The following is a 14,161-nucleotide window of genomic DNA, read 5'->3' on the forward strand; positions in this document are numbered from 1 at the left end:
ACATACATGAAATGAAAATTCAATATCTCTCTGGATAAAATATATGTACATTTCAGTTTCTACCTTCCTTACTATCATTGTTTTATAAACATAGTTAAAAGTTTAACCTACAGGCCGACTAACTCCCATTGTTCTGGAATATCCTCACAAGGCAAGACACTGTGTTAGAAGCCTTAGATACTGGGGACAGGGTCGAGATCAATTACCAACCTTATTCCTAGGGAAAGAAGTCTGCAGGCACCCTTTCTTCCAGCAGAATTATGAGGGCCTAGGTCACAGGCTGAGGTTTTCCCTGCTTTTCCAATTTATTCTAGTTCACTGACTGGCAGAAAATCCCAACCCTGAAGCCAAACCATCTGATGAGCTTTCTGACCCCATCTCAAGTCCTGATAAAAGACCACTCTCCTTTGGGGCTGAATGCTAATCCCATCAACAGCTTTGAGCATGATTCATAAATGGATAAAACCTTTTCCAAACTCTTCATCCTGGTACTTCAGCCCTGCCCCAGGCCTCAGGCGTTATTCTTTGGGAAAAGACAGTAGCCAGATCAAGACCTATTGTTTTTGGCTTGCTCTCCCATCATCTCTCCTCATGGGGAAAATTCCACGATTTTGATACCCAAGTCAATGTCAATTTTTCAGTATAATAGCATAATGTAATGGCTCTGGACTTGTATCATGTTTAAATTTTAACCTCAATACACTTAACCCAGGGGGAAAAATTAAGTTGTATTGATAACCCAAAAATCAGTAATAATAATACTTCTAAATTGCATTATTTCTTCATCCTTAATTAAAATTATGCTTTCATCTTTTTAAGCAGTGATTTTAAAGCAAGCAATGGAATCTTTTATAAATATGGAATGAGTAACTTTTTGAAGACTTCACAGAATATACTTCATAATAATTTAAAGTATAAAAAATTTCGTTGAGTTCATTGTAGTAAACTAAAGTCAAACACATTAAGTGTAACTTTTATTATTCCCACTGTTCATATGTTATTAGAAAAGATGTAAGAAAAATAAAGCACATCTTCCCATCATTATTATGAACCAGCTCACCCTGCAATGTTCACACAGAACATGTGTCAATGAAGTATTTCAAGATCTCATCTTTTCTTATTTTCTTCTTATAAAAAATGAAGTGTCTCAATCTTACTGAAGTACCTGATGAAAAACTTATAGTCTTTTTTCAAGTTGCATTAAGATTTTACTTGTTCTCCAATTACCAAGAGCAAATCAGGAACCTCTCTAAATTGAATTATAAATTCTCTGACATCCAGATCCTTAAGAGCTATTACTAAACATTCATTGTTCTTTTTCTTCACCTAACATTTTCTGTTGCCTGTTGAAGAGTGTTTGTTCATCTTAGCTGTACTTGGTTGTCATTCAAGAGATTCGGGTTCAGAAGCTTTTAGAGTCTTCTTAATTTCTTCCCTGTATAATGTCTATAATTCAGGTAGCTACCAGCAGGTGGATGCCTCTAACTTTCGCTACAGAAAAAGCAGAAAAAAAGGGTGCATGGTTTTAGTAGTTTGGGGTTTCTTTTTTAGAAAACTATAAAAATAGAGCAATTGAACAATTACTGGCATCCACAATCTATTTAAAGAAATATAATGCAGAACATGTCTGAAAATGGCACAGCCCTTGTATACAGGTTTTCCAATCTCCTTAGTCTCCCACACTGTCTACGCAGAAGATTTTCTGACCAACATTTCTTGTGTCTATAACCGGTCATGTTGTGAAAGTGAACATTTTCATCCCAACAAGTATTTAATTCATGTTCCTAAATATTTCATTTTCAAATCAATATACAGTGATTTTCTCTCAGAATTTGCTATTAATCTTGTAATATTGAGCAAATATTCCAGGGAACATGAAAAAAAAATGAAGCAAATATTTTTCAGAACAATTTTTTTAAAAGAAAACTAGAAAATATGATGACTTACTAATCAAAAGGTAAAAATTATATTCTCTTATCGAATATTGTTCTCACCTTTCATTACAACAATTTAAATCTTTAAAAACAAAATGACTGTGAAGATTAAATTAGAGGAAGTTATTACATTAATATTCCCACAGAAATAATTTTTATACATTTGTTTTTGATGAAAACAAAGGTAGGATTTGGCCAAAATGAGTTTGTAGCTGAAGCTGTCAGGGATATATATAATTGAGGGTCTGCTATAGGGTAGCTCTTCAAGTAGCGTTACAGGTTTTCAGTATAGTATTAGTAGTAAAGATTACGAGGTTGTGATTTAATCCCAGCACTATCACTTACTAGCCAGGTAATCTTGGGCAGGTTTCTTAACTTCCTGAAGCTTAGGCTTATCATCTATAAAATGGGAGTATTAACAGATAGTCCCCACAGAGTTGTTGTAAAGAATAAATTGAATTTATATGAAGTCTTTGTAACATTGCCTGAATATTACATAACACACTGTAAAAAGTAGCTACACACAGGAACAAACTGGTTAAATCACCAAGGTCCACGGCAACCTCTTGAGGACTGGGGCCTCTGAAGCCCACACCACCGGTTCCACATTCGCCCTCTCGCATGAGTGCAGCCAGCTAGAACTAAGGGCCCAAAAGTATGATGGATTGGATTTACTGGAAAACAGCATAATTTTGCAATCTAGTTTGTATAACCTGAAAAATGTTATGATGATATCAGTAACATTTGGGGAAAAGTTAATATCAAATTCATAAATGTTTGACACCACATGTGTAAATGTTTGATGATTAGATGAAGTGCGTAAGCCAACATTTCAAATGAAAGACACAAGTTACTTTCTCATTATATAATATATCCACATTCACTTTGTCATATTGATTTACACCAGTTTCCTTATCTTACGTGTTTTTACTGATAGTTAAGGAACAATTTTACATTGCATTCACTGAATAAATGTATTATCTTTCTGTTGACTTCAGCATACCACGAAGTCAAAATGTCAAAAAGCAAAAATGATGCCTAACAAACATCCTAAACTCTTTAATAATTATTATGACCTTACTTTTATCAACATAAAATGACCTTCCCTTCCTTTCACATCTAAGAAAGAGTAAGTTGAATTCAACCCTGTCAACAAAAGTGAAAAAAATTTAGTTGTTATTAGTTTTAATCTATTTGCTTGAGAAAAGTGTGGGTAATCTTTTACCAATTCAAATGCAGAGCCAATGTAATAAATGATTAATTTTTAAATAGTATATTTGTACTATAGCACCTCAAAGCTCTAACTTTTGAGCTCCTAGCTTATAAACGTGAAAAAATATAGTATATTACAGACAGCATACAAAGTTTGTCTGACATTTTTCCAAAAGGAAATCAATATTAGGTCTAAGTAGGCCTGTAGTTTGAGGATATTGTTGAATTATTTTATTTAAAAAGATATCTACAAAATTTGAGATTAAATATATAAACTAGATTTTTATTTCTAACCAAATTTATTTACTAAAACACAGGAAGCAAGAAAAATAATCAAAATTTCATAACCCTGTGTTAGTATTCATATCACCAATACCCCACTCTAGTAAAATTTATACAAACTCCATATAGCATTGATAAATGGCACAATCAACATAAATCACATAACTCTACAAAGAGCATCAAACTGAAATGCTTACATAGAGTAGTCATTCTTGCCTGAATGCCTATATGAGACTAATTCACTTAGTAATATAGTCCTGGTACCTAGTAGATATTTTATAAGTAACTAGGAATTGATGAAATGGTAAACATGCCTCGTCCTCACCTTAAATGAATTACTAAACTTCCTCTGGGCTTCAATCCCCTTATCAGTAAAAAGCCATGGTTTTCTGAAAATGCCTAACACTCAACGATAAATGCTAGCTTCAGTATAATTAATGAACTGGATTACATAATTTTCAAGATCTGGTTTACATTAAAATTTTATTTGTTCACTGAACAAATAAATATTGAGTGCCTACTATATGACAGGAATTTTAACTGAGTGGATAACCCAATATTACAGCTTTTAAAAAGCAAAATATTTACTATTTTTTTTCTTTTCCATCTTCCCATAATAATCTCTTTTTCTAAAGGGTGGGCCACTCTTGACTATCAAAGAACATAAACAGTATACAATAATTTGTGAACACCTTAAATCAAGCACAAATATCTAAATCACATGATGTTTTTTGCTCCTCCCCTCAAAAAAGAATCCAGAAAAAAATGAGTTTGACGGTGGGAAACTAGCAACCTTCTCTAAGATTCAGAAGAGTAAGAGAACATGGCTTAGATCTGGTCTCTCAATCTCTTCCAGACATTTTCCTATAAACTCATGAGAGCATGGAAGTGAAAATTTGGTGTCTATCAATAAAATCAAAAGGAGAGTGGTGCTGATAAAATGAAACTCTTAGGCTGAGGACTGCCTACTTGATCCTGGAAATTTTTTCAGGTTAGACAATCTGCTGGAGTGACAGTTCTCACTGTAAGCACTGAGTCTCCAGAGAAACTCATTGCCTTACTCCCAAATGATAATTTGCCTTGACTCTGGGAACAAAATCCTCAAGACCCAACAACTGGCACTGAGGCCAAAAAAAAAGTCTCCAGAGAATTTCTATAGAAATTTCTATAACCATATCATAAGAGAATATATTTAACAGGAAGGAATGGTGATTCAATTTCAGGAATTTTAAACCACTTTATACCACTGATAACCTGGTTTCACATTAGCTAACGATGAGACTATCAGTACCCAATGTGAAGAAAAGTAAACATCAGCTGTTCATTCATTTGCTTACCTGTTTATGTTGAAATATTTTAAAATATGAAAGAATTTCTTTACTTTTGGGACTGATATCACAGACAGCAAAAAGCGATGATATATTCATATATCCTTTCATTCACCAGGGCTTTAATAAATGTTGAAAACACATGCTTTATGGAGGAAGGCTTTTGAATGTACTATGTTCTTACTTTTTAAGAATCTAGATCTTCATCAATTTTTTAAAAAAATTCATCAAAGCTTGTTTGGAATAGGTTAATAATCTTAATTCATACCATATCAGAACACTTTTTATCCTCTTATTTCAAGGAGTCTTGATTTATATTCTCAGAAAAAATGTCTAAGAATTATATATTTTTTATTATGACAAGTATTCGGGTGTAGTTTCCTTCACTTGCTTATTCTGTAGTGAAAATTCATTTTTACTACTCATGTTCGCTTCTTTCATTCCAGCACAGAGAGAACACGAATTGTGTATGATTCAACTACCTTGGAAGATCAGCCAGCTGAACAACCTGATAATGAGTTCTAACTTGGCCCTTCACCAAAGAATCCAACTCACACAAATTCAATGCAAAAGGGGCTTATAGCAGTAATTCAACTAGTATTTACTAAATAACAATGGTGTACCAGATATTGCAACAAGTCTATGAGTCACAAACATGAATAAGCTACAGATGATATTAGCTTTTAAAGGCAATACTCTGAATAGCCAAAAAAAGAAAAAAAAAAATTGGCAGTCTCACATTTTCTGTTTTCAAGACATAGTACAAAGCTACAGTAATTAAATTAAAAAAAAAGTGAGTCATAGGTATATAGACTAATAGAACAGAATAGAGAGCTTAGAAATAAACCTTCAATATGTGGTCAAATGATCTCTGACAAAGGTTCCAAGACCACTCAATGGGGAAAGAACAATCTCTTCAGCAAATGGTGCCAGGAAAACTAGATCTCCTCATGTGAAAGATACTAGATAAAGATGGACCCGTACCTTATGCAAAAATAAACTCAACATATATTAAAAACCTAAATTTAAGACCTAAACTAAAATTCCTGGAAGAAAACATAAGAGGAAAGCTTCATGATACTGAATTTGGCAATGAGTTCTTAGATATGAGACCAAAAACACAGGCAACAAAAGCAAACAGACAAATGGGAGTACACCAAACTTAAAAATCTTCCACACAGTAAAGGACATACAATCCACAGACTGAAAGGGCAAACTATGGAAAGGGAGAAAATATCTGCAGACTATATAGCTGTTAAGGATTTAATATTCAGAATACATAAAGAACTCTTACATATCAACAAGAGAAGTGCAAATCAAAGCCACAAGAAGGTATTACCTCATACCCATTAAATTGGCTATTATTAAAAAAAAAAAAGTAATAAGCATTGGAGAGAATATGGAGAAATTGAAACACTTGTACGCTGTTGGTGGGAATATAAAATGGTATAGCCACTACAGAAAGCAGTATAGCAGATCTTCAAGAATTAAAAGAACTACCATACAATCCAGTAATCCAATTTCTGAGTATATATCTCAAAGAATTGAAAGCAGGATCTCAAAGAAATATTTGTATACCCGTTTTGAAAGCAGCATTATTCAGAACAGGCAAGAGGTGAAAGCAACCCAAATGGCCAAATGGAGAAACAAAATGTGCCATATACATTAACAACAGAATATTATTCAGCTTTTAAAAAGACAGAAATACTGTCACATTCTACAATGCGGATGAATTTCGAAGACATAATACAAAGTGATATAAGCCAGTCAAAAAAGGCAAATCTGCATGATTATAATTATATGAAATATCAGAACTAGTTAAACTTATGGAAACAGAAAGCAGAATAGTGGCTGCCAGAGGCTGGAGGAAGGGAGAATGGGGAGTTGTTAAATGAGCACAGAATTTTAGTTCTGCAAAACAAAAAGCGGTGACAATCTATTGCACAATGTAAATATATTTAATACAGCTGAACTGCACACTTAAAAATGGTTAAAATGGTAAACTGTATGTTGTTTTCTGTCACAATTATTTTTAAGCAGTAAGGCATATGTAATGAGTAATATGCATGAGATTACAAAGTTAGAATTCATAGCCTTGAAATATGGATAAAATTAAGCAGGAGAAGTGGAAAGATGAGGTAGATGATCCAACCTAAACAAAGGTATCTGAAGGAGAAAAGCAAAAATTTAGGCAAATAAGAGACAGTGGCCCAGATAAAACTAGAAAAGCAGACTGGGCATCATTTGGTAAGGTAGTCAGTACTCAGGAGGGTCTGAGGTGACAGAACAAATAAAGCTCTGGCCAGACAGATCAGAGAGGTGAGAGAATGTCATCAGAGACACCTGTTACAAGATTACTCAATGCTACCCCACAAAATATGGCTTAAGGTGAATAAAATTCAGATAGAATATTTCTAGATATAGTCCAGGTATAAGTGAGGTAGACCTGGGGGAATTATAAGCAACCTAATCAATTGGGTTTTCCATAAATGAAGACATCCTACAAAACATTTTAAAGCTAATATGGACTTACATAACCTTTGAATTGTATCAAACTGAAATTTGTTCATTCCAAATATCTCAGGAGCAGAGATGATCTATTATATCCTTCACCCAGAGTTCAATTTTATCCTCACAGAAAGCATTTATATGCAAGTGTTTGGGCAACCAATGATCACGTTCCAGTGCTGAATATTTACATGGGGCTATGCTAAATAACCAAAATTGTTATAAAATATAAATCTTAAATATATCAAAAATCAGTAGATTCATCAATTAATACTTTTTATGAAAGACAAAGAAGAGATTTCTATATCTCCCATTTAAAAAAGGTTAATAATGTCATGTACTTCTACTTTAATAAAAAAATAGAATTTCGAAACTCTTATTTCAAACAAATACTTGTAACAATCATTAAATATGCAATATAGATACTCTTTTATACCATATTGCTTCTAGGTTTAAAAAATAATTTTGAAAAAAATATATACTTTTAGAGAGTATTTGAACTACAGGTTAGGATTGAGGGCTTTGTCTACAAGTAATTACATTTACTTTGACTTAAATTGCTATTTTTGAATTCCCAAATCATATTCTAGAACTTTGCCTTTAAAGCTACTAGAGGTTAAAAGATTTTTTAAAAAAATCCTTGTGAGTTCACAGAGGCTGCCAAGAGGCCAGTAAGAGAAAACAGACCTCACCGCCTGATGTCAACTGCCCAGCCCCTAGGCACTAAGCTCACAGAGTGCCACAGCTTAAAATCATTATAAAGATAGCATTAAGATAATTAAACAAATTACTTGGAATCAAGAGTACTTAAAATCTATTTCCTAACCTGAAAAAAAAGAAAAAAAAAAGGTAGCAGAGGATAACCAAAGAAATTGAGGGAAATTACAGAAAAGTGTTACAACATGAGTAGGCATTCGTTTGTTTGCCTCTTCCAATTTAAAATTTTCACCCATTCTAGAATCAAATCCTAGGGTATTTTAGCAATGCATACTAACTAAACAAGCCCTAAAGTATTTCAGTAATACACAACACTCGAAATAGCTTGGGTATACAGGTAGTAAACTAAGCTGTTCAAAATTTTTTGGCTACTCAGTATCCTTACCGAAGCAATTAATTTTTTTATGTGTGTTTGTATTTATATTTTTAAGTGACAGAGCGTTCACGATCCTATTCCCTAGTATAAAATTATAAGTAAATAAGAAAGCGAATTATTGAATTCTGAAATCCAGAAAACCCTAAAGATAAGTATGGAGTAAAACTATTGTTTGGTTTTTTGTTTTGTTTTGTTTCCAAAACAAAAATTCATGGAATTCTGGTGTTTGGGGGTGGATCACAGATTTCCTTCCCTTTTAGTGAAGGTTTTAAAAATAATACATGAGTACTTCATAAATCAAAAAATATGACACCAACAAAATATTAACAATCCTGAAGGTGTAAAATATTTACATATAAAATTATGAAGTAAATGTAAAGCCTTAAAATAGCAGAAGTGATTAAAGACAGTTCCAAGTTCCAAATACGTCCACATTTTACTACATCAAGACTAATAGCTTACTTTATAAAGGATGTACACATTAGCCTACTTAACCTTCACAATAAGCACATGGTACTTGACAAGGAGCAGAATGCAGAGCAGTGAAGAGCCAGCTCTACATTTACTGGCGGTGTAATCAATCTTGGGCAAGGTGCTCAACTTCTCTAAGCCTTGGTTTCCTCATCTGTAAAAGGGGGTTAAGAATGTCTAGTTAACATTTACTACAAGAATTAAATAAAATAATGTGAATGCATTATTCCACATAATACCTCTCACCAAAAAAATAAAAATAAAAATCACTATTTATAGACAAATGTCTGAAATTCATAGTTGTGCTCACTTCTGCTGCACATATACTGAAATTCACAGTAAACAAGAGTCTACTTAAGAACTCAGATTATTCAGCTGTTTGTCTAAAGCTATTTCCAAAACTGCTCCACAACTACTCTTTAAGAGCATACCACAAGACACCTTCCAGCATTAACATCCCTAACTCTTGGGCATGTTTACCATTTTTGTATCATCTCAATTTTAGAGAAGCCTCTCAAGTGAAGTCAGATTCCAATGCAAGACTTTCAGTAACGTTAAAGCAATTATCAATCACTGTACTAATATATAAAAATTTTTGCAAGAAGAATATCAAATCCACAGATAATGCAAAAGCCTTGTTGTAACAAAAATAACAACTTACTCTCACATACTAAAAAAAAAAAGAGGCTGAATTAAATGAAACACTAAATAATGTCTTTTTCTTCCTAACTCTTTATTCTCTGAGGTATAATGGAATAGTCGCAACAACTGAGGAGAAATAAAAGCTAAGGATGATATGAATCGAAAACACGCACTGATAACTTAAAACTGACAGTTTCTATTATAGCAGTAATTCTGCAATCATCACACAGCAAATAGCATAACCAAGTAAAGATGTTCTCTAACACAAGTAGTAAAACTGTACTCTTTTTTTGGTTGAAACATTTCAAAAACCTTGACTGTGTATATAGAGAAGGGGAAGTCAATTCACTGAGAGCTGCATCAGCAAGACACTGCACAGATACAGTGATTAAGAACTAGAGTGTGACTATGGTGTCCCATGAGAGCGAAAAACCTATTCTTCAAGACTACAATCCAAGTTTAGTGGAGGAAAATCACAAAAACAAGCCCAAATACGGCAATAAGTTCACACTGCAGGAACCCATGAAACATGAATTTTTAGCCAAAGATTTAAAAGCAAAATTTAGTTAAGACTGGTCAGAATTTGTAAAAATAAAATTTAAAGGACTGTTTGTTTAGGAAACAAGATATATTTCTTTTCCTCAAAATCTAAATTTCTCTATAACTTCTTCCATAAGTAATGTAACTTTTCAAAAATATAGACCACATTTATTTTCAATTCTATTACCCATAAGGTTTGCTAAATATCACTTTGAAAGTACTACTACCAACTTATTTAATCTGAAAGATATTTGCCATGCTTTACACAAATATTGACCAGATCTCAAAGAATAGTGGTGCCACTATTCTTTTTAACCATTCGCCTTCACGCCTTTAGAAAAAAATAAAGGCCAAGCACATATTAAACACGAACCATTTTATGAAAACTAAATTTTCAAAAGAAATGCTTACATGCTCTCAAGGAAAATAACAAATTAAAATGTTATTAATTAGTAAAAGTATACATATGTAGAAACAGTTATATCTTATTTTATAATGAATAGTATTTCAAAATTAAGCAGTTGTTTTAAACCCTTACAATATAGATGGAAGAGATCTCTAATTTCAGTCTAATCTGAAAGAAGAAAAATAAATACTACCTGGTTACAGTATAGCCCATCTACAAACTAATATTGAAGATATGTGCTATCTGAATAGCATAATTTTAGACAAAGTAGCTCAGATTAAAGAGCTGGCCATATATACTTAAAAGTCGACAAATGATCATTTAAGAAGGGCATCAAAGCAGAGATACTTCAACATGTGATCTGGAAGAAATTTTAGCATCACAGGAAAAATTTATCTTCCTTCTATGCTTAGTAATATAAAGGAAAGAGGTTTGGGGAAGAGTGTAAAATTGTTTTCACACAATATATGAATAATGATTCTAGACTTTCAAAGAAAAGCTGTGGAGGTTTTATCTCCTACATGACAGAAAGAGTAAAATGAAATCCTCAAGTTATCTAGCACATAGCAATACAAATTATTATTCCTTCTTTATGAGTGTATGTGTTTGTGTGTAAGATGGTAAGAATTTAGACAAATTACAGCTTTCTTTTTAAAAAAAAAAACAAAACTAACTAAATTTTGAAGAAATTTAAGATAGTCCTTGGTTTTCAGCCCTGTCCTCAGAGTGCTCTAACATTTAATTATTAAATAATGACTCTGTGAGGACTCATACCACTACATAAACAAGCAGTGCTAACAAAAAATTAGGAGTTAAGAAAGAAATCAAAGTGCAACATTCAGTCCATTATGTCTAGCCAACCAAATCGGGAGTTCGAGATGAAATATTTGTCTAAATAAATTAAAGGAAGTAGCTAAGCGTAAATGCTCTTCTTACGTAATACTTTTGATTAATAAGTCAAATGTATTTGCATAGATTCAAACACTTATTTTTCATGCTCTAAGAATATTTTCACCCTGCTTCTTTTTATGGCACTAAGCTTTGGCTTTTGTCTTCTCTCTGCCTACAATGGCCTTGCCCTCAGATACAACAACCCTGGAAATACAGGCCACTTCTTGGCCCCTCCCAAGGAAATACAATCCCATTAGTCTCCCCATGCCACTGACAGTGGAAAGCCTTCTTTTCTACTGAATAAGGAAGTAAATTACTATCTTATATGCAGCTAAAACTGATGTTTAAAAAGACAATAATTATATTTAAGCCATAAGCACTGAGCAATGTGTCAATAGCTTTTTGAAGGTCCTGAAAAATTCTGTTTTCCCAAAGGTTCACAAAAAGTATTTTCAATATGCTGCAGGAAAAAAAAAAAAAAAAAGACATGTATCCCAGTGAAACTCTAAAAAGTTTTCTATAGGTTAAAAATTTTTTTAAGTAACAAAACATAGATAGCCAAAGCTAGGGAGGCAGGCAGGGAGATTAAGGCCATGCAAGGTAAAAAATGACATGGCATTCAACCAAGGGACTAAGATAGAGGAATAAAGAGGAGGAAGACTAAAAATTAAAATAATAGAGGCAGTAAGAATTAGAGAGTTGTTCCTAGATTGCTGGCTTCAGTGTTTGCATATCTGGTGATATCACTTAAATAACATTAAAAAAAAAAAAGCCTGCATTTTATGGGATTGATCATGAGTTCAAAATTGGACATACTGAGTTTCAGTTATCTATGGAATGTTCAAAAAGATGGCAGCCTTTTACTGAGGGTCAACACTTAAGGTGAGAGACATGCTATATGTTTGCAGGCATGTTTGTCAATATGGAGTCTATCTAGAGAAAAGTTAATCATGCTAGAGTGAGAGACAAAGTGGTCTCTTAGAACCTAGAAAACATAGATATGTAAGAGCCCTTACAAGAGCCTAGAGAAGGGAAACATATAAATAAGATGAAGAGAAGTAAGACAACATAAGTGAAAATGTCATTCATTTAACTATTTACTGTGTGCTCAATAGGCAATATCACTGGATACAGGGGATATGCTGGGGCCTGAAACAAGTGTCTGCAGGATTTGGCAAATCAATAGTGACAAATCAATGGCAATTCATTAGCGGCATTATGAAAGCAATTCCAGCTACAGACAGGGACATACACAACAAATTGGTGGTTGGGAATACAGACGACTTCTTTCCAGAGGGAGAAGTTGTTAGAGGCTGACATTGGGGCAGGGAAGGGTTTTGCTAAAGGAAGAGTTTGTAAAGAAGGATGATTCTTTACAAAGAATAAAAAGAGAGGGAGAGGGAGAAGAGATAGACAGAATATAACTGAATAAGATTATTGCTTCAGAGGAAGAGAATCGTTATACTTAGAGAGAGGGCAGTGTGAGTATGTGGAAATATAGGTGGATGCTGGTATGCGGCAGAAAGCTGGCAGACATCTCTCACGACCTGCACTTTCTTGATTAGAGAAAATAAATGGTCATGCTCCAAAAAGCTACATGGATATTGCTGATGCAGAGAGCCTGAGAAGATGGATGATGATATACCCCTATTAGCAATGAGAGAACTGGACAACTGGGGACAAACAAAAGATTTGTAAATGAATAACTGAAAGAATTTGAGGCTTCCATGATAGAAATGTTGAACTTCATCTTGAAGGCAATGGGAACTGTTAAAAGATTTTAAGTAGGAAACAGTATAAACAGATTTGTGTTATGAACTCTGTTCTATATTACATTTGTTTCAACAAAAAAGTAACTAAATCTACATTTATTTTTTTGAATGAGTCTTGACTACATCCTGAAACCTGAAAATGCTTAAAATTCTATAAATCATTGTGCTGAAATATATCATTTGTAAAATATAAAATAAACCTCCATATACTATTAAGCTATTAAAAAGTCTTAATGTAATATAAAATACATAAAATACAGCTTTAAATAAAAAATAAGTTCACAATTTCTTGAATGTTGACATTATTCACAATTTTAAATGTAACAAAGGTGATTAAAAAGCAATCAAGAAAATTTTATTTTTATTGACTTTTAACTTTTACTCCTAGTATTTCCAAAACATAAAAAAAAACAAAAAAACAAAAAAACAAAAAAAACCCTTGATCTATACTCCTTCATCAAATGCAAAGACCTGGTAGAACCAAGTTTCTAATCTGCAGTCACAAAATGTTAAGAAATGATCAGCTTGAATATAATTTAAGTCTTTGACTCTTATTAAATAATCCATTTGTAAAAGAAATACAAAACAAAACTACATGGCTCAAAAATAGTAGCTAACAAAAGTTTCATCCCCTGGAATTCAGGTCACCCTAATACACAAAATGACTTCCAAGTTCTTTACCTCTGCTCCTCCCCCCAACATCTAAACAGTACTTTGATGTTGATTTTTCAATAACTGGAAATTTCTTTAAATCCTTATTTTCATCCTGACATCCTTCCACCTGTCACTATTACTTCCCTCCTGCTATGAGGAGATGCAAAATGGGAGAGAGGTTGAGACCCGCTTTGAGACTGTACCCCAGATAGAGGGTCTGCCAGAGACTGGATTCCAGTAATTACAATGGTGGGCACTTGAGCCACAGACCACTTTCTTCGCATTATTGCTATTATAACACATATTCCTTGAATTTTGCCCAGTCAAAATGTTGATACTTGAGAATGTAACCTGATCTACTGTCTTTTTACTTTTCTTATTAGTATTTATAAATACCAATATGATACTGACTAAAATCTATATTAAAG

General features: G+C 33.1%; 1 protein-coding gene across 1 annotated transcript in view; it reads right to left on the minus strand.

The window, feature by feature from the left end:
• Window positions 1-14,161, minus strand: part of BMPR1B (bone morphogenetic protein receptor type 1B) — a 326,532-nt gene that overhangs the window by 232,513 nt on the left and 79,858 nt on the right. The gene's annotated exons all lie outside the window — the stretch shown is intronic.

This window comes from Rousettus aegyptiacus, unplaced genomic scaffold (assembly GCF_014176215.1).
Source record: "Rousettus aegyptiacus isolate mRouAeg1 unplaced genomic scaffold, mRouAeg1.p scaffold_m13_p_10, whole genome shotgun sequence".
Taxonomy (NCBI): Eukaryota; Metazoa; Chordata; class Mammalia; order Chiroptera; family Pteropodidae; genus Rousettus; species Rousettus aegyptiacus.